This window comes from Canis aureus, chromosome 17 (genome assembly GCF_053574225.1).
Source record: "Canis aureus isolate CA01 chromosome 17, VMU_Caureus_v.1.0, whole genome shotgun sequence".
Lineage (NCBI taxonomy): Eukaryota > Metazoa > Chordata > Mammalia > Carnivora > Canidae > Canis > Canis aureus.
Window position 1 is genome coordinate 50,430,616 of NC_135627.1, and position 22,139 is coordinate 50,452,754.

The 22,139-nt window shown below is 35.7% G+C and overlaps 2 long non-coding RNA genes across 10 annotated transcripts in view; both read right to left on the reverse strand.

Moving 5' to 3' along the window:
• The window catches only part of LOC144287556 (uncharacterized), a 32,995-nt gene extending 17,438 nt beyond the window's left edge, over positions 1-15,557 (reverse strand). The window contains exon 1 of the long non-coding RNA XR_013355339.1: positions 14,919-15,557. This is a non-coding gene — a long non-coding RNA (uncharacterized LOC144287556). The remainder of the gene's footprint in view (positions 1-14,918) is intronic.
• LOC144287966 (uncharacterized) overlaps positions 1-22,139 on the reverse strand; it is an 846,727-nt gene that overhangs the window by 236,369 nt on the left and 588,219 nt on the right. The window lies entirely within an intron of this gene.

The following is a 22,139-nucleotide window of genomic DNA, read 5'->3' on the forward strand; positions in this document are numbered from 1 at the left end:
AACTGATAAAACACACGCCCAAACCATTTGTTACTTAGCTAGCCTTTCCTGTTGAAACTACTTTCCACTCTGAAAGAAAGCATTTTTATTCTTGGCATTAACATTTTCACAACGATATGTGTTAATTTACAGACTCTGTTTGTTTCCCCTGGCTCAGCACTTAACTGAAATATCAATTTGAAACTGAGGTTTGCTTTTTCTTTTATTAATGGATTACTTTTCTATTTTTTTCTATTGTCTTTCTGATAATATATTTCATATTGATGTTATATATGCTAAATAAGATTATCCAGGTCTCTTACTTTTGCTTTCAAATTGTCCTATTTTTATTTTTCTGTCTTTTAAATTTTCCACAACCACTGTACTAACTTACCTAACATACTTCCTCAAAACTTTGCTTTCAAACAAATACACACAAGCACATACATGCACACACAGAAAGAGAAGGGACAGGAAGGGATTTTTTTCTTTTAACTTGGGCAGTAACATTTTGGGAAGCTTATATTTTGTTCTTGTTTCAGAATGCTTCTTCATTCTAGTAGTTTCTTTTTTAGGTAATATGCTTTCTTCTCTAATCTTTATGAGAATGCTAATTTGGAATTAAAATGTATTTCTCTATTTTCATAAAGCAAAATTCTCTTTGTAGTTTATAGCTCCATGTGTTCTGAAATATGATAGATCTTTATAATTACCACCTCAATTATGATACAGAACAGTTTCATCGTCTCTCCAAAAATTCCCTTTTGCAGCCCTTCCATACCCCCAATTCTTGGCAACCATAGATAAATTCTCCAGCCCTATAGTTTGTCTCTTCCAGAATATAAATGGAATCATATGGTATCTTGTTTGAATCTGGCCTCTTTACTTAGCAAAATGCATCTGAGCTTCATCTATTTTACTGGGTGTATCAATAGTTCCTCTAAATTATAATGTTTATTAAAGAGTTTTCTCTTTTACCAAAAACATGTTTGATCTTCCCCGGATCAACTGTTCTGCTTTGTTTTTGGCTTTTGGCTTACATAAATAAATGCCTGACAATTGTTAACTACTGTTTATATTTATAAATGAAGAGCCATTTTATTAGTAAAATAAACCTTTCTACCTGGAGTAGGCCCTTTTTTCATGACTGATCTTCCCCATAAGAGAGAGAATAATAGGTTCCTGGGAAATAGGAGGGATTACTGACTGTTAATTTTTTGGGGGAGAATGTAATAGGGGATTGCACACATGGGTAGAGAGGTGATCCTTTTTCAAATGCCAAAATAAGGATTTTTGGTGGGATTGATATTTACACTAAAAATATATTTTCCTGGTCTTTCCTGGCAGATTATTCAATTTCTTTCTAGAGCAAGGTTTGTTTTGTTTCCTTTTAACTAGAAGCAAAGGCCATTGCTGCTTTCTCCTCCTTCCCTCCCCCTCCTGATCTGTATGTATGTATATGTTGGAAGAGTAAGTGCCAAGGAAGATGAAAATACATGTTAGGTATACCAGGCCAGTGGCTGTAGAGAATGTCCACCCATTTCAAGCCTGATGTTCCTTCACAGCTCTGCTGGAAAAGGACATCTCCCAGTTTAGCAGAAATATTTGTCTCTACCTTTTAAACACTATGAACCAATTGGTTTTTGTTCTCAAGATTCATCGTTTCAATTTCTGAAATGCTCTTGATCCTGCTTCTGTCCTCAGTGTTTAATGAATAGTCACTTCTATACATAATCATCATTCCTTCATGAGATTTAGGAAGGAAGAGGCAAAACTGTGTGCATTCTCAGCCATTCAGAACCAGACAGGACTCTCATTGTGGGAATGCCTGATCTCATGCAAGAACTGTGTGACCCTACACTAGGAGTTGAAGGATGGTCTTCATTACTTTCCACAGTACTATGGATTTCCTGTTTGTCACAGATCCCCAGAGTCTAAATTTAGCTAAACTTTTCTATTTAATAGTAACCTCTTGAAAGCTGAAGAATCTTTGTATCCAAGGTGTTTGCATGTGGGTGGGTAGGTGGGTGGTTGGTGTCAAATGAAGAAATGTAGATGGTTTAATAGACAGTAGAGCATGTTTGGTGGGAAGAACCTTCCATATACTTCTCAAGTACCATGGAGAAATGCTCTACTCTGACATTTGGTTCACAGTTATAGGGAATAGTGAAGGAGGTAATTATTACTGGAAGGAAAAATGTTAGGTTTTTAACATGCATTTTAGTGCTTGTTTTTCTTTACATATCTTCTTCAAAATAGTTGACATCATATAAAGAAACTGGGGCTTAGGAAATATTTCCCAAATCATTCAGCTCATAAATAGCAGAGCCACCACTCCAAAATATTTCCTCTAGTTCCTAAGACCAGACTCAACAAAAGGATCCACTATATCCTGCTTAGAAAGGCTTACTTGGAGGCAGGACTTTGACTCAGACTAATTCACACAGCAAAACAAAGTCAATTTAGTTGGGCACTATGAAATTTATGTGCTTTGATTTCTCATTTACTCTTTTTCTCTTCTTATCAAGATTTATGCTTGTTAACAGCTTAATTGTGCTGTTATTCATTACCATATAATCCAACCATTGTAAGTGTACAATTTATAGTAAATTTATAGTTGCACAACCATCCTGACAATCCAATTTTATAAAAATTTCATTGCTCCAAAAAATTCTCTCATGCCTATCTGAAATTAATATTCATATTTACCATACCTCCAGAACAACAAAAAAAAAGATGTTTTATCTCTATAAATTTGCCATTCTTCTGGATGTAAAAAAACATATAATACATAGTATTTCATATGGATTCTTTCACTTATCACAATGTTTTCAAGGTTTATACTTTTGGGGGCATATATAGGTGGTTTATCCCTTATCACTAAAAGAGTAACAGGCTTAATGGGTTCCACATTTTATCCATTCACCAGTTCATGATTTATTTGGGGTATATATTGATTTTATACTCTGTAACCTTTAGAATTCATTTATTCTAAAAATTTTTGGTGGAGTACTTATGGTTTTCTATATATAAAATCATGTCAGCCACTTATAGTGATAGTTTAACTTCCTCCTTTTCAATTTGGGTGCCTTTTATTTCTTTGTCCTGCCTAATTGCTCTGTCTGGGACTTACCAAGATTATGCTGAATAAAGGTAGCAACAGTGGACACCCTTGTCTTGTTCCTGATCTTAGAAAAAAAGTTTCTAAGTAAAAGCCTTTTACTGTTGAGTGTGATATTACATATGAGCTTCTCCAAATGGCTTTTATTATGTTATGGTACATTCCTTCTATATTCACTTTGTTGAGAGTCTGTACCATATATAGAGGTTGAATTTTGTCAAAAGTTTATTCTGCCTCTATTGAGATGATCATAATGATTTTTATCCTTCATTTTGTTAATGTGATAAACCCACTGTTGGATTTACAGATGTGAAACCATCCATGAATCCCCAGGAATAAATCCCATTTGATCATGACATATGATCCTTTTAATGAATTGTTGAATTTAATTTGCTAATATTTTGTTGAGGATTATTTCCATTTGTGTTCATCAGAGATAGTGGCCTGTGATTTTCTTTTTTGTGTGGTGTCCTTGTCTGGTTTTGGTATGAGGGTATTGCTGGCTACATAAAATGAGTTGGGAGCATCCTCTCTTCTTCAATCTTTTGGAAGAGTTTGAGAAAAATAAGTATTAAATCTTTTATGAATGTTTGGTAGAATTTGCCAGTGAAGTGCCTAGTCCTGAACTGCAGTTTGTTGGGAGGTTCTGATTACTAATCACTAGTAATCGGTGTAATTATTCCTTACTGGTAACCAACCTGTTCAGATTTTCTATGTTCTTATAACTCAATCTTGGAAGATTGTATTTTTCTAGATATTAACCCATTTCTTCTAGGTTGTCCAATTTGTTGGCATATAATTGTTCATTACTAGTGTTTAATAATCCTTTGTGTTTCTGTGGTATCAGTTGTAACTTCTCATCCTTAATTTCTGATTTTATTTATTTGGTCCCTCTCTGTTTTATTCTTAGTCTAGCTAAGGGTTTTTTCAGTTTTGCTTATCTTTCCAAAGAACCAGCTCTTAATATCATTGATCTTTTCCATGATCTTTTCCGTCTCTATTTCATTGATCTCTGCTTTGATTTTTATTATTTCCTTCTAAATTTGGGCTTTGTTCTACTTTTTCTAAATCATTTGGGTATAAAGTGAAATTGGTTATTTGAAATATATCTTGTTTCTTAAGATAAGCCTGAATTGTCACAAATTTCTTAGAAGCACTTTCACTGTACCGTATAGATTTTGGTACTATTTTCATTTGTCTCATGGTATTTTTTATTCCTCCTTTGATTTCTTTATTTACTTACTGTTTAGTATAATTTTGTTTAGTCTCCACATATTTTTTAAGTCTTTTTCTTTTAACTGATTTCAATTTCATACCCTTGTAGTCAAAAAGATTTCAAATGATGGACACCTTTAGGTTTTCGCTTATCTGGAAAACTATATCTCCTTCAATTTTGAGTGATAATATTCACAGGTAAATTATTCTCGGAGGGAAATTTCTTTTATTTTTACCACATTAAATATGGCATGGCATGCCGTTCTGGCCTGCAAAATTTCTTCTGAAAAATCTGATAACATTATGGAGGTTTCCCTTGTATGTAACAAGTGGATTTTATATTGTTGCTTTTAAGGTGCTCTCTTTAACTTTCAACAATCATAATGTGTTTAGGTGTGGATCTTTTGGGGTTCATTTTAATTCAAACTCTGTGGGCTTGTTAGAGATGTCTGTCTCCTTCATCAGGTTAAGAAAGTTTTCAGCCATTATTTCTTTAAATAAGTTTCCTGCCCTGTCTCTCTTCCTCTGGGACCCCTATATCTTGTTCTTTAGTTTCAAATACATTCCTCTGTTTCCTCATTCTTACAGGACTCTATGGGTTTCTATGTATTAGGTGAAACAGCTACCTTTCCCAGTCTTGAAGGAATGGCCTCATGCAGAAGACGAATCTTATCATTCAAACTTCCCCTAGCTCTTGTTTGTCTCTTGAACCTTTACAGTTGTCTAAGCTGTCTGATTTAGTCTTGAAAGGTCCCAGTTGCTTAGGGTGTAACAAGACCTGTCAGTGTTCTAAAAGGAGGGATATCAGTCAGCACCTCATTTCAGGCTCACTGAAAGCCAGATCCTTAAGCAGCAGCTTTTAAAGTGTGCAAATATAAACACACTGTGTCCTGTGGGACTACAATCATAAATCCTGCTGGCCTCTACACTAGGTAATCTGGATGTATCTCCTGGTGACTGTTGCAAAATAAGTTTCCAGACAAGTACATTAGCTCCTTTCTTGGATATCAGTGAACTATAGCAACGTCTAGGGAGAGTGCAATGCTGGTAACCCTCAGTCTACATTCCTGGGATCACCTCTAAGCCTCTAGATGTTAACCTGAAGGCTGTCCCTCAGGCTGATGCTCCAAGCCAAGTAAATAGGACATTTTCACTGAAGACTAGGGCTTTGTTTCAGTCTGTTGTCTGTGCCATGCCCAGAGGTGGCAGCCTGCCAGGAGCTGTGTCTCCAATTGTTTTGGCCCTGGCTACTAAAGCCAGCCACTCCAGGGACTCATGGACTGTGCACATGCCTGCCAGTTTTAGCGCATTCACAGGAGAGCACAGGAGTAGGGCATCACCACTGATGTTAGTAAGGTAAAAAGAGAGTGCAAAATTGTGTATGCTAGCATGAGTATGAACGTGGTAGAGAGCACAAAAAGGGTGCCTGCCAGTATCTCCATCCCCAGAGAGAGTCCCAACAGATCCCTACTCCTCCTACAGACACTAAGATTAGCAAATTAATTTCCTTTATACGTGATCTAGGCACTTTCTAAACTGATGCTTTTGTATTGAGTTTCAGAGTGAACTTACTATGTGAGCCCTTTCAGTGTGAAATCTCAGTTCCCTATAGCCCTTTGGGTTTCTTGGAATAAGCCCCACTGTTTTTCAAAGCTAAACATTTTAGGGTCTTGTCTCTCCAGTTCAGGTCCCAAGGGTTGGGCTACCTGATGTGGGGTATGAACACCTTGCTCCTCAGGGAAAAGTTCTAGGTTTGTGAAATCCCTCCCAAATAATGGTTGCCACTCAGGGAGTAGGATTTTTAGCAAGACTACATCTCTGCATCTCCTACCAGTTTTGATGTGGACCTTTTATCCTTTGTTGTGGAGGAGTTGTCAGCTAGTTTCCAGGTCTTTTTCAAAGGAAACTGTTCCACATGCAGCTGTAGATTTGGTGTGCCTGTGAGAGGAAGTGATTTCAGGATCTTCCTATGCCATCATCTTGACAAACTTGAAGTCTGTGTCCTATGATAACTTTGAATTTTGTATATACCTCTATTTTAACCCCACCTCATGGTGCTGTATATTTATTTTTTAATTTCATCACTGGAAAGTAAACTCCTTGGTAATAGTATCTATCCATAAAGTCTATGAATCAATATACTTTTGTGAAAAAAATAGTTATTTATGTGGATATCTAATGGTGATAGAGTTACCTAAACAGCAATAAATATACAAACACTTTAGCTATCTGAAACTAAACTCTTTTAGTATTTATCAACATTAAGAATGATAAAAAGGACCCGTCACTGTAATACACATTCAAATGTTTTTGAAATGAGTATGTTCCCACTAACATACTTCAGTTTATTTTTATCTCTTTGCTTGATTGTTCCACTCTGGTGAGGGTTTTATAGAGTACAACTGATAGCTGTACACTCCTGGGTCAAAGACCAGAGAGTGACTTTTCAGTTATGCTTCTTTTATTATTTTCTCTTAGACACACACACACACACACACATTTAAAAAATATATCCAATTCTGCATGAATATTATAAAATTGTAAATGATGTATGTTACAAAAAACTTGTCTAAAAACCAATACACAGGGGCAGCCTGGGTGGCTTAGAGGTTTACTGCTGCCTTCAGCCCAGGGTGTGGTCCTGGAGACCGGGGATTGAGTCCCATGTTGGGTTCCCTGCATGGAGCCTGCTTCTCCCTCTGCCTGTGTCTTTGCCTGCCTCTCTCTCTCTCTTTCTCTCTCTCTCTCTCATGAATAAATAAATAAAATATTTTTAAAAATAAAATTAAAATAAAAACCAATACACATAGAGTACAGATGTCCTTGAACTGCTCTTTGTAACACTAAGCCATGAGAACTATTTCCTCTAAATAATGGACAACAGTACTTTTTAAAAAGGAAAGTCAAAAGAAAGAAAGAGACTCTGTAGTTTCTTTAGAAGTTGGTTTTGGTTTCTTCTTTGCCAATTCGGATGCCTTTTATTTCTTTTTGTTATCTGATTGCTGAGGCTACGACTTCTAGAACTGTGTTGAACAGCAGTGGTGACAGAGGACATTTTGCCATGATCCTGACCTCAGGGGAAAAACTCCCAGGGTTTCCCCATTGAGAATGATATTCGCTGTGGGCTTTTTGTATATGGCTTTTATGATATTGAGGTATGCTCCCTCTCACTCTTTGTAGATGACATGATACTCTATATAGAAAACCCAAAAGACTTGACCCCAAAATTGCTAGAACTCATACAGGAATTCAGCAGAGTGGCAGGATATAAAATCAATGTGCAGAACTCAGTTGCATTTCTATACACTAACAATGAGACAGGGGAAAGAGAAATTAAGGATTCAATCCCATTTACAACTGTACCCAAAATCTTAAGATAGCTAGGAATAAACATAACCAAAGAGGCAAAAGATATGTAATCAGAAAACTATAGAACATCATAAAGTAATTGAGGAAGACACAAAGAAATGGAAAAACATTCCATGCTCATAGATTGCAAAAACAAATATTATTAAAATGTCTATGCTACCTAGGTCACTCTACACACTCAATGCAAACCCTATCAAAATACCATGAACTTATTTCACATAGTTGGAACAAATAATCCTAAAATGTGTATGGAAACACAAAAACCCAGAATAGACAAAGGATTGTTGAAAAAGGAAACCAAAACTGGATGGCATCACAATTCTGGACTTCAAGCTCTATTACAAATCTGTAATCATTAAGACAGGATGGGACAGGTACAAAAACAGACACAGAGATCAATGGAACAGAATAGAGAACGCAGAAATGGATCCAAAACTCTATGGTCAACTAATCTTCAACAAAGCAGGAAAGAATATTCAATGAAAAAGACAGTCTCTTCAATGAATGGTATTGGGAAAATCGGACAGCCACATGCAGAAGAATGAAACTGGACCATTTTCTCATATTGTATACAAAAACAGACCCAAAATGGATGAATGAGAAATGGATGAGATAGGAATCCATCAAAACCCTAGAGGAGAACATAGGCAACAACCTCTTTGACCTCAGCTGCAGCAACTTCTGGCTAGACACGTTTCCAAAGGCAAGGGAAACAAAGGCAAAAATAAACTATTGGGACTTCGTCATGATAAAAAGCTTCTGCACAGCAAAGGAAACAGTTGACACGACCAAAAGACAACCTACAGAATGGGTGAAGATATTTTCAATTGACACATCAGATAAAGTGCTAGTATTCAAAATCTATGAAGAACTTATCAAACTCAAAACCCAAAGAACAAATAATTCAGTCAAGAAATGGGCAGAAGACATGAACAGACATTTCTCCAAAGAATACATACACATGGCCAACATGGCCAACAGACTCATGAAAAAATGCTCAGTGTCACTCAGCATGAGGGAAATACAAGTCAAAACCACAATAAGATACCGGGCAGCCCAGTGGCTTAGCGGTTTAGGGCCGCCTTCAGCCCAGGGCATGATCCTGGAGACCCTGGATCGAGTTCCACATCGGGCTCCCTGCATGGAGCCTGCTTCTCCCTCTGCTTGTGTCTCTGCCTCTCTCTCTCTGTCTCTAATAAATAAATAAAATCTTAAAAAAAAAAAAAAACAATAAGATACCACCTCACACCAATCAGAATGGCTAAAATGAACAAGTCAGGAAATGATAGATGTTGGCGAGGATGTGGAAAAAGGGAGAATTCCCACTGTTGGTGGGAATGAAGCTGGTACATCTACTCTGGGAAACAGTATGGAGGTTCCTAAAAAAGTTGAGAATAGAATACCCTATGGCCCAGCAAATGTACTACTGGGTATTTATCCCAAAGATACAAATGTAGTGATCCGAAGGGGCATCTGCACCCCAATGTTTATAGCAGCAATGTACACAATAGCTGAGCTGTGTGGAAGAGTTCAGATTCTATTGACAGATGAATGGATAAAGATGTGAAATATATATAAAATGGACTAGTACTCAGCCATAAAAAAAGAATGAAATCTTGGATTTGTAACAATGTGGATGGAAATAGAGGATATTATGCTAAGGATATTATGCTAATCAGAAAAAGACAATTATCGTGAGTTCTCACTCATGTGAAATTTAAGAAAAAATCAGAAGATCATAGGGGAAGAGAGGAAAAAATAAGGTGAAATCAGAGAGGGTGACAAACCATAAGAGACTCTTACTCACCAGGCAACTGGATGACGAACATTAAGGAGGGCATGTGATGTAATGAGCACTAGGGATTATTTGGACTGATGAATCACTGATCTCTACCTTTGTAACCAATAATGCATTACATGTTAATTAATTGAATTTAAATAATTTTTTTAAGAAGTTGGTTTTGGTTAGCCTCTAGACAAGAACTTTGTACCTCTCTCAATGGAAATATGCATCCGGTACACTAGTCAACATTTCAAGCTAAATATTAGACAGAATGATCAATTTCTGTTGCTTTTAATCTATGTAAATGCCAGGACATGTATTATTTTTTTAAAGATTTTATTTATTTATTCATGAGAAACAGAGAGAGAGACAGAAAGAGAGGCAGAGACACAGGCAGAGGGAGAAGCAGGCTCCACGCAGGGAGCCCAATGGGGGATTCGATCCTGGAACTCCAGGGTCACACCCTAGACTGAAGGCAGGTACTAAGCCACTGAGCCACCCAGGGATCCTTGACATGTATTATTCTATGAAACTTTGTAAGTTTAGCATCAGACTGAAACAATACTATGCCTGTTCTACATATGGCAGCCATTTTTATATACAAACTCCTCCTCTCTGGTGTGTATACACACACATACATTGATTCTTCATCATTATTTCCATAATTTAGAATTATTCACATGCATAATCTATAAATGTACTACTTCAGAGGTTTTGTGTGTATGTAATCTAAGAAAGCAGTAAATCAGTTTGTAATAAATTCAATGTGTAAGAGACTAAAATAAGAATATAGACATTATATTTGGATTTTTAGGACTAATGTTTACAAAGTAGTTTCTTACAATCAAGGTTCTCAATCTCTTTTTTTTTTTCTATGAGATTCACTGTTAAGGAAGAAGTTTACATTCTGGATACATTTCTGTGGTATATCCAAATTTTTAAAGCATTTGTAGTACTGATGCCAAAGACAAATATAAGTCAGATAACACAAATTTCCAACTAACTGTCTAGACACTTTTCCAGTAACTAAGGGCCCATCTATGTGACATACTACATGGTTTGCCAAGCAGTGAGCTGGGGCCCAAGGTTAGAGAAAACCCAGCCTAGTCCACTGCAGCAAATGAGAATCTCAGAAGTATTCCAGTTCAATTCCTCAATCTCTATTTTACCCCCCAAGTCTTGCCCCAGGAAGAATCAGAAAATTCTCCTTTTCTGCTATTTAGCAAGTTGGAATGAGGAGTTTTTGAGTGTTCTATGAGTTCAGGTTAATGGTTCTTGCTATAGCAACTTGGAATTCAAAATTCATCTACCTAAAGAAACATACTGGGTAATGCTTCATGATACAGCATCGACAAAAGTATAATGTTGATTAAATAGTATATTCTGTACTTGAATGTCTATCCATCAATTATAATTTTTTCTAAGAGAAATATAAAGGCAAAGAACAATCAAGCAACTTGAAAATGGACTTCTGTAATGCAATAAAGTTTTAAAAAGCAGATGTCCTCTAATGGAAGTCCCACAGGAAAATGATTCTCTTACTTTGTATTAATTCTTCATATATTTCAGAGTACTATTCATAATTCCTAAAAGGATTTGAATCACATTTTTAAAAGAAGGTTGAAGCCTCTCAGACAAATAAGAGGTAAGAAGCAAACAGAATACAAATCTTAGAATTTTAAGTTAAAAGCATTTGATCTCTGAAGTCAAATAATAATAGTTGCTAAAATGTACTCTTAGATCTATTAGCTGGATAAACTCATATTTTGTTAATTTTTTCTATTGTTTCATCTATAAATGAATTTAATAATATTGATATGAAAAGGAAGTCATAGCTAAGGGAAATAATATAAAATTTTAACACATGACTATCCGTAGAGTGATCATATTAAATTTTAATTTCCTACATCTTAGTTTCCCCATGAGTTTTTTGAGAATCTCTGTTACCTTCTGCTATTTGGGGGGTAAGCCAGTTTTAGGATATAGTGGTTTTTATTTAGAGAATATTAATGCTGAGTTGTGTTATTTATTAAGAATCCTTTATCTACTTGGAGGAAGATTGACTCCTGTTTTACCCTGCTAAGCCATTTGGCTCACATACAGAAAGCTGACAAGAAAACCATCAGAGACTTTGATTGATGGCCCAATAAACAGATTATTGGTCATAATAAATTCATCCATCTGATACTTTGAGTGACTTACTAGTTATTGGTAGGTATTGTTCATAAATAGTAGTTCAGTCTGTGTCACCACCAGGAATACAAGAGCAGGTCATTTATCACAACTCCTCAAATACCTGTAGTATATTATCATTATTCAGACAACCATGTTTTATCAAGTCTCCATGACCACTGAATTAGTCAATATTGAACCAGTACTATAATCCTCTAGTCACAAAATTTTCATCAACTAACCAATATATGATCTTATTTTATGTATGCTTAATACACTTTATTTAGTATATATTTGTGATTCATTAACATTGAACTAATAAACAACAGCACTATAATTCATGGTTGAGTAGGAATTTCTCTGTATTTCCTGCAAGGCACAGCACAGCCTTTTTGGGCTTAGGATCCCTAGACAGTACTTTAGTACCGTGCTTGAGGACCATGTTATACAGTGACATCACCAACAGAAGGCACAAAAAATAAGGCACTAAAAAGGCCACCAGAAGGACAGTTGTTTAGTATTAGAGCTGTAATAAGAAGGCAGTGTCACCTTATTTCTCCTTAGCTGATGACCTGTAGGTCTGGCAACTCGAAATTTTGCCCCACTGTGCATGTTCTTCAATGACTGTAAAAGTACTTTTTTTTTATTTAAGGGTTACAAGTACACTTTAGCAAGCAGGAATCCACATAAATGAGGACTGGCTATAATTCTAGATGGCATAATTCTTAAGAATCTGCCTCTAAATATATATTTGTGAAGGATGGTAAATATTTGGAAAATCTTACCACAAAATACCGAAAAGAAAGATGATAATAAATAGGTAAAATTGCTGGTGAGTAATATTGACAAACCAAGAGTAAATACCTTGAATCTAAAGTGGCTCTGATCCATTTACCATGTGATTTTCTCCAAAAGTGCTTACTGGCCAGGGTGTAAGATTAGCAGTGTTGAATGGCTATATTGATCCAAGAAGAAAAGTTACAATAAGTATAGTAGAGAATAGGGTACAAAGAATTGAATATGTGACAACAGAATAGTTGAATGTACATGATGTCTGTACTAGTTTAGGAAGTTGATAGGAACAAAAGGAGTTGAGTTGGAGAAACTTAAAGCTTCAGTGAAATCCAAGAGATTTACTTAGAATACGAATTGAAAGAGGTGAAGATAAGTGAAGTTGTGATCAGAGGTTATACGTTAGAGTTTAAATTTACAGAGGTATAATAGTTTGGGCTGCTCACAAAGCCCAGGGCTTCCCAAAGATAAGAAAGAGTATGAGTGGGTTAAACTGATTGATTCCTTGTAAAGAAATGTTCAATGTGGGAGATTGCTCACATTTATTCTGATGATTAAAGTTCTTGGAGTAGAGAATAATGTGAGCTAGATGCCAACATCTATTATGAATAAAGGATGGGAATTCTGTAGAAGTAGTTACAAGTAGTGATAGAAGATGGTGTAGTCTACAGTCATGAGCCTCAGGAGGGAAGTGCTTTGTATGTGAGGGAAGTAGAAGAACCATCTGAAATTGGAAACAGGGACCTGGGAGGACGCCAATGTCATCTTAGTCTCTTGTGTTCTCAGTGGTGTAGGAGGATGAGAGAATACAGTGTTCCCTTTAGGAGAGCTGCAGGGGAGATTAGTATGCTGAGGCTGAGAGCCAAAGTTAAATTATGTCAACTGTGTTCAGAGAAAATCATGTGCAGAGGCTTGGATTTAAGGCGTAAGTTTATAGTGAACGATGGATTCAAGGGAACAGGAAGAGAGTATGGGAGTGACAGTAAAAGGGTGCAGCAGAGGGCAGTAGGGAGAAGGTTGGGCAAGAAGGGAGAGAAGCAGCTAGGTTGGGTTTGTATATGCAGTCGTGTTTAGGGATAACTCAGTTAAAGGACTTGATGGATTTAACAAGTGTCACCATTCCCACCAGAAACAGGTGGAAAACTCAGGTAGTAGTAGAGACCTGAGGAGTTTAGCAGTCTAGAGTCCTCTGTTATCTGGTATATCTAATCTTCCCCAGGCATACAACTGCAATGGGACCAATTGCTGGGCATGTATGTTTAATGAGAAAAACAAAACAAAACAAAACAAAACAAAAACTGTGTATGTCCAATGAACTAGGAGTAAACTACTGATACAATCTGACTCAGTGACCTTTTCCTAAGAGATTTTGGGGCTGTGATGAAGACACAAGGCTGTGTATATCTGGTAATAAAGCTTTAAGATGCTACACTCAGGAGCTGGTGGTAGCCATGTGTCCGGTCATGTAGACCAGAGGAGGGTTGTTGGGGTTTTTTTGTTTGTTTGTTTGTGTTTTTTAAAGATTTCATTGATTTATTTGAGACAGAAAGAGATATTGAGCTGGGGGGGAGGGGGAGGAGAGAGAGAGAGAGAGAGAGAGAGAGAAGCAGACTCTCCGCTGAGCAGGGAGCTGGGTATGGGGACCAATCCCAAGATCCCAAGATCACGAACTGAGTCAAGAGCAGACACTTAACAGACTGAGCCACCCAGGTGCCCCAGGAGGGGGTATTTTTATTTTAAAAGAGAATCAGCAGCTTTGTTTTTAGAGGAGAGTGATTCTTCTAAGGTTAAGAGAATAAATATCTAAGCCTCAAGAACTGTAATTATACGTTCATGTTAAATGTTAAGGTTTAATTTTAAATAATCCCTCACTCTAAAAGAAAATGAATTTTACTAATTTTATTTGTATGTGTACTATTATGTGCACATATTATTGTGTGTACATGTGTCCTTACATATGAGTATATGTAGTGCCAATACCTCATGTATATAGTCTCATGCTGTTGCTTTGTCTTATTTATAAACTGTTATTCTTAATTCACGGTTTTGTTATGGCTTTCTTCTGTTTCTTTTCTTCAATCTTTTTCTACACTGTATTCCTCTTCAGTATTTTATAATGTTATATTTCTCTTTCTCTTTTCTTCCTTTTCTTGTATATTTTATAAACAGGAGATAATTTTATCTTCTATTTGGTCTAGTAATATTAAGTTGAGTTCTTTTTCCCCTTAAATTTTTCAACCTTATCAGAAAAAGTCTTTCTTTCTAATCTGCAACTTGAAATCTGTTCTAGCTTCTTGATTTTCTGTAATCTAAGGGGATGGGGCAGGGAATATAAGGAATGGTCAAGGCTATATACAGCTTTTAATTTTTTTTAAATTTTTTTTTGAGAACATCGACTCATACCATTTTAGGGATGCTGCTAAATCATCTAAAAAGAGTATTACCTAAAACACAGACAAAAATGTATCATATGTCTAAGGAGAGTACCTGAACTTGGACCATTCCCAGCTGGGAATCCTGGAAATGGGAGGCTCCCAGATCTCATCCTGCATCTATTTCTGAAACATGGAGATATTGACATTCTTAGTTATTGATAGGATATTCTATTTCTAGGTGGTTTTCCATCTATTATGCCAGCCCATTTCTATTTTAATTGATTACATGTGCTTTGCAGAGAGCTGTCTATTAGTGAAGATTGCAAGGATTATTATTATTATTTTTTTTTTTTGCTTACCCCTTTTCTCCAGTACAGCCTCTGGAGATCTAGCCAGGGAAGTGGGATCCAGTCTGATGAGGAAAAGATTTTTCTTTGCTTATCCACAATTTTAGGGAGAATAACTGTACTTCAGCAATAAAAAGAACAAAAACATTTTGCTAAACTCTACTCATGTGTTCAGATCTATCAGATTTTGGTGAGAGACCTTCTGCAATCTAGTCATTCTATCGCCTTTACCCAGGACAGTCAACACTCCTTTTAAATAGAGGGGAAAAAAATGAGGCTGAAAGTATGACCACCTAGTTCACCCCGAGTGACTCAACAAATGAGAGTGTTCTAGTTTATAGAAACTGTAGAAGTGTTAGGAATACAATTTCAGTGGAATTTTTAGTGAATACATTTACGAAAAACATAATTAGGATCATTTAAAATTACATAAATTTACTAGTAAATATAATCTGAGAACCTCAAGTGTTTTTTTTCTATGTAATTTTTCTGATTTTTAAATATTGAGTGGAATATGAATCTAGATATTCAAGGTGAAAATATTAAATTTATGTCAATTGAAGTGTAAGAATCCTAAATCTGATTCCCATTTTTATACCATCACGAGACCAAGAACTATATGCCCTACCTGGATTGACCAACAATACAAAATAATTACCACTATTTTACCCAGGAATTTCTTAAGCTACAGCAATATAATCTGAAAAAAGTTAAAGCAAATAAGGCTACACCTTTGGATTCACCCATTGTCTACCTAAATGTCTAAAACATGTTCTTGGCAGAACATACTAAATTATTATTCTTTTCTTAAATACCAAATGAAGGCTCACTAAATCTGAGTTCAGTGTCTTCAGTGCTTTGTCTATCAAATGGTTTAGATTCATACACTATCCAGAAAAGAGCATAGACCTTCAGGATAAATTTCAGCAGTGATTTAAGAAATAAAAATCAAACTGTCCCTGGTAGACATTAGATGTTTTCCTTTAAATTGTATTGATATGGAAACATTCTAAAGGTCACCTTTAGTGGGGAAATCCCTTTACCCTGAGGAGCTATAGACATGTTTAAGGTCTTAGAATCTCTTTCTTTTTTTTAACACTTTTTTAAAAAGAAAATTTGTTTAGACCATCAGACTAGTGCTTTTATGCTCCCCACTTATCTCCCAACTGAGGCTTTTATTCTTAACCAGTGGGTTGGCAGATTCCCAATTTCTTTTTGTTTTGGGGGGAAAAAGTATTTTTTCTTTCACTGCTTTGGCTCAGCTGGTCTGCTGTCTGCCAGCCTTTAGAGATGACTGCCTCCATTATTATTTTATGTGTATTGGATTTGGCAAATATTGTGACTACAACTGTTGCCTATACTGAGTTCCTCTTTTTCACTGACAAGAAGCTGTTGTGTCATCCACAACTGAGATATCCATCCATGGCTCACAAGTTGTAATTTTTATGGGGGAAACCCAAGTTCATTCATCCTCTTCTATATTTCACATGGCTGTTTCTTTATTAATAAAACACTAAGAGTTTTTTTTTTTTCAATCATTTCCATAAATTCTAAGTCCTATTTCACAATCCACTCTACCCAACATGGCCTAAAAATGCAGGTGAATGTAAATGAGAGAAATAGAAGATATAAAAAGAGAGTGAACATACTAAACGTGCTGGAACAGAATCCAGACCATTAATCATGTCATTGTACTCGATGTAGCAACCACAGCTACGACCAGGGCTGATGTGGTTTGCACACTGGTCTGCCCAGTCTCATTTGTACACAGACTCAGCCATTGTTGGTGAGTCGTAGGGTTCAATATGAACAGTAGAAGCATGTCAAGCACCCTGGTTTCCTACTGCATGCATGAAAGCAGAGTGGCAGTCCTTAAGAAGTCTGAGTAGAAGACAACTGAGCCACCAAAAACTCAACTCAACCATAACTTCTTCAGTAAAGCCTTCTCTAGTCCTAAGGCAAAGTTTGGTGATGCTGCCTCAGTTTGCACAGAAGTTACGTATATGGCTAATATGACACTTATAATATGCTATCATCATTATCTTCTTACTCATCCTCAGGACCTCAGCTGGAGATGGCTAGAGAAGGGAGATATCAGATCTCTGCTGATTTTTTAAACCACCTGCAAAATTGTGCAAATGTAGCAAGTACTTTCATCTTGGTCTTTTGGAATTTTGCATGCCAAGCCCCCCTATTCACATCAATATAAAAATTTTACTTTTGAATGTCCTTCCATGCACATTGACTTAATAGTTTACCTTTGCTGTCAGACTACCTGAATTACAGAACTGAAGCCCTGGGTTATATGTTATAGTGATACAGTCTATTTTTTTTTTCAGATATATAAATCTTCTCAACAGACATTAGGGTATATACCTAATATTGCACAAACAAGCATTCAGTATGGGGCAGTAATCCTTTACCAAACTCCTAAGGTCTAAATTCTGGAAAAAAAAAACAAAAAACAAAAAACAAGTTGTGGGCTTTTTTTAAATTATTACTTTCTTTTTGAAACTCTCATTTGACAGCACAATCCAACTTCACCAGAAATGAATTGCCTATTTGCTGGCAAAACTGAACCCAAATTGCTATATGATTACTTATAGTCTTTATTCTATGGTATTTCAAAAGTCGTATGTTATACAAATAAAGTGTTCAATTATGGGGTGTCTCAGTCTCCACTGAGATGTTAGATATCATAAAGTATATTTCCCATGTTACCTTGATAAAATCTGAAAGATTCTAAATTTCCATGTTTCTTCCCCAACTGTTTGTATAAAAAACTGTGAACCTGTAGATATTCAATAACTTTTTTGCTAAATTAATGACTTCTATCCGCATCCACCTTAAAACTCAAAAGTGCTTCCTGTACCAAGGGATGCTATCTACAGTATGCAACTACCAGTCTAACTCCCTTCCCCTGACTCCCTCACCTTCTCCTCCCTCCCTTACTTCCTCACTTGACTGATTATTTTGGTACCATGCAACACGGAATAAGTGTCTGCTTTCATGACTTCTGTGACTTCCATTTATAATTAATATTGCACAAGGTATCTTTTAATGTACAAATTGACTAGTTGTAATTCAATTTCTCCGGGAATCTGAAGTAGAAATGGGACAATTTTCATAAGCAGCTCATAAGATTCTTCACAGCAGCATTGGTAAGTTGGCCTAATATTGATAGTTTTATGCAAATTATCACAACATGCCACAAATTCTTGAAAAGAAAATCTTCTAAGAATACACAGTATTTAATCTCCCTTTTACAGACTTTCATCAAACAGGATATCTCCTAAAAGCAATTATCTAAATTATGCATGGATAGCTCAATAATTTAATGTCTACATATTTTTACTAAAACAATTTGTCTCAGTGTATCTTTTTAAAAGTGCTTTAAGAATTCTAAATAAAAGTAACTAGATAAAACAATTATTTCCGCAACAAATATACTTTAAAATTGACTTTCACACTTAAAAACTTTACAAAGAATTTATGATAAATAATACGCACTTTTACTATTATGCAGTAGATGAGAAATTATTTTTAAATGATTGAATAATGAACATTTAAAAGTGTCAGGATTATAAGCAAGTACTGAAATGAATACAAGGAAAAAAGCAACTTTAATTAGTAATTAGTCCAATTATTTTCCATGATTGTGATATTATTATTATTTAATTTGGGAGGTCTTTTAATATGTCTTATTTTGGAATACTTAGTCATAATATACATTGATATATATTGTTGCTTACTTTCAAATATTTTAAAATGATAGCATGGTCCATGAAGTGCAAACCTATAATCTCTGAAAGTGTAAGTTCAAAGGCTGCTTTAAAGTGATAAATTAGTTTTGTCTTTTGAGCTTTGGAAGAAAGTTGGCCAATTGAACTCATAATATATATATAGATATATATTATTTCATTTATTCATCAAAGTACTTATATATTGCAGAACTTTTTCTAGAAATCCAGGATGGTAATGAATCAGACAAGATCTTTGTTATTCAAAACTAAAATCAAATGTAGTGAAATTGACAAATTATTAAATAAACTGTACTAGGGAGGAAGTGGGAAATAGGTTAAATAGGAAGAAATAGGCTTGAGAGGCAAAAAAAAAAAAAAAGAGTGGATAGTACTAAAAAAGCTTCAGGGAGGCAGTTTGATGAAAGACATTGTAGAATGAGAATGTATGAGTACTTGGGGTTGGTTGGCACAGTATAGCGCAGGATAGTAGGTACTTAATACAACAGCAAATGCAAACATTTACATGAAAGGTCATAAGACACCGAATGTAAGTTGCTTTGTTATGCTGGGGAACAGAGTGAGTAAGACTGAGAAGAGTTTCGTGCATCTGACAAGGTTAGAGATGTACCCAATGAAGGCCAGACCATAGAAGCATTTGTGGTCTTGATAAGTAATTTGGGCTTTGGTGCATGGAAATGTGGGACCCTTTAAGGGATTTTAGCCCAAGGAGAATTAAAATAGACTGAAATTACAGAATTATCTATGCATATTCATACTGCATGATAAAGTTGAGTCCTGTAGGACTAGAGTCAAAGAAGACTTCCACAAGAGTCCATGTGAGGTAGAAAAACAGTCCAAGAAAAGGCAATACTAGTAAGCTGGACAAAATGGAATTTAAAAGCCAATAGAATGATAAAGGCCATATGCTTTGGGTCTCAGGCACATCTATGCTTGAGTACTGACTATATTTGCTACTTACAGTACAGTGTTTGGAAAACTATTTAATCTGCCCATTCTTGGATCTTCATTTGTAAAATGAGAATCATAGTGTATACTCACAAGGTTATTGTGATGATTAAATGAAATAATACCTGTAAAAGACTAGGACAAATCTGAAACATTATGAGTCTCAATAAATGTTATTATTATTTTTTTTTGTTAAGAGTACACCTCAAATGAACAAAAGAATAAAGCAGAAATAAAATGGCAAATAGTAGACATTTGAAAAATGTTACAACTACAGAAGTGCTCAAAATTATGCAAAATAATTTGACACCAAGGGATAATTTACACCCGGCAGATTAGTCAACATTAAAAGAATGAGGGACGCCTGGGTGGCTCAGTGGTTGAGTGTCTGCCTTTGGCCCAGGGTGTGATCCTGGAAACCCAGGATCCAGTCCCACATCAGGTTCCCTGCACAGAGCCTGCTTCTCCCTCTGCCGTGTCTCTGCCTCTCTCTCTCTCTCTCTCTCTCCCTCATGAAAAAATAAATAAAATCTAAAAAAAAAAAAGAATGATTAATACCCAGTGTAGGCAGATAGATGAGACCATGAGCCCTTAAATTTCAAGTGAACAGTATGGTTGTTCTGGAAACTACATGGACCCAAAGCCTGAAATGTGTAAATTCTTCGACCCATCAATTTCAAATCTGGAATGTTATACTGTAGAACTAAACAGAAAAATATCGCAATATAAATAAGGATGTCATTGGTATCATTGTTTGTGGTAACAAAATATTGGAAACAACCTAAATATTCAACTAGGAAATGTTTAAGTAATTTATGTTGTAATTTACAGAGCAAAATGATGTTCAGCCTTTAAAATGATGAAATAAATAGATATTTATTACTGTGTCAATATCTAAGTGGTATTTGGCTTTTTGAAAAGCAAATACACTGTAAGCTAACTTTTTTATTGAACTCATAAACATACAATCACATATGGTAAATTGGATATATCTGACTAAATTCAGACTTATTAGAAGTTGTTATAGTAAAAGAATGAGGTTTACAGATAGAGAACTGTGAAGGGAAAATTAATTAATGAAATTCCCTTTGGAAACAAGAGCTCTTTTTACAGCATTTGTGTTATAAAAAAGGAAACATTTTACTCACAAATGGAAGTAAAGAAGGTGAGGCTATATCATGTGATCCAATAATTTCCTGACCCCAGGGAAAACAAGTTGAGGGTCTTTGTGTTTTGTTTTGTTTTGTTTTGGTTGTCGTTGTTTGGAACTTTTGCTCTCCAGCTTAGGCTACTTCTCCATTTCCTCTCTAGTACTCTGACTTTCTCTAGCTTTCCTTCTGCCACAGGTACTTTACAGGCCCTAAACATATATTTTTTAGTTAAATGTTTGGGCCAAGAGGTGAAGGGTGGCTTATTTTGTTAGCTGCTTCTGTTAAATTGTTAGATCCTCTACTCAGAGAGACTGAGATAGCAGTGTGGGAATGTTTTAAGAGCATAGTAAAGAGATGTAAAACACACTAAAGAAGACATCAATCTAACCCACATCCTCTCTTTGGAGGCCCTCTCCTTTCCAGTCCCTAGTGATATAACTCATCTTGGTTAGCTACAGTAAGGCTGATTCCCTCCAGTTTATTTTCTAAAATTTTGTAAGAGTTATGGGGAAAGACAGGCTTTTTTCCTCCAGGTATATAAGTTAAAAAGAATATTCAATCCTGGAACTCTTGGTGCCATTTTTTTCTGTCATAGGAGAAGACATTGCCTGGAAAATGAAGCCAACACAGAGGAAGGATGAGGAAGAGAGAAAACAGTTGTGTCCTTATTATATTGTTGAGCACCTGTATCCCAACATGTTGGAAGAGATTTAGGGGCCTAGACTAGTGGTTCTCAAAGCATGGTTTCCACTCCTGGCAATTTGTTGGAAAATCAAATTATTAGTTCCCATATTAGACCTATTGAATTACAACTCTGGAGTGGGCCTGACAATTTTAAGACGACCAACAGGGGTTCTCAGGAATGCTACAATCTGAGAGTCACTGTCTAGACTTTTTAAATACATGAGCCATTAGATACCTTATTTATATCTCTTTCCTTTGAAAAGCCCTAATTAACACAGCCACTGGGATAAATTGAGTAGGTGGGGTTATCTTAGCTGATTAATATTACAGACCCAAAGGAAATTGGAATAATTTTTTAGTGGCATAGAAATGTATGGGTACGTGATTTCATGGAGCAACTTTCAGCAGTCCAGATATATAAGTAAATACAGCAAATTTTAAG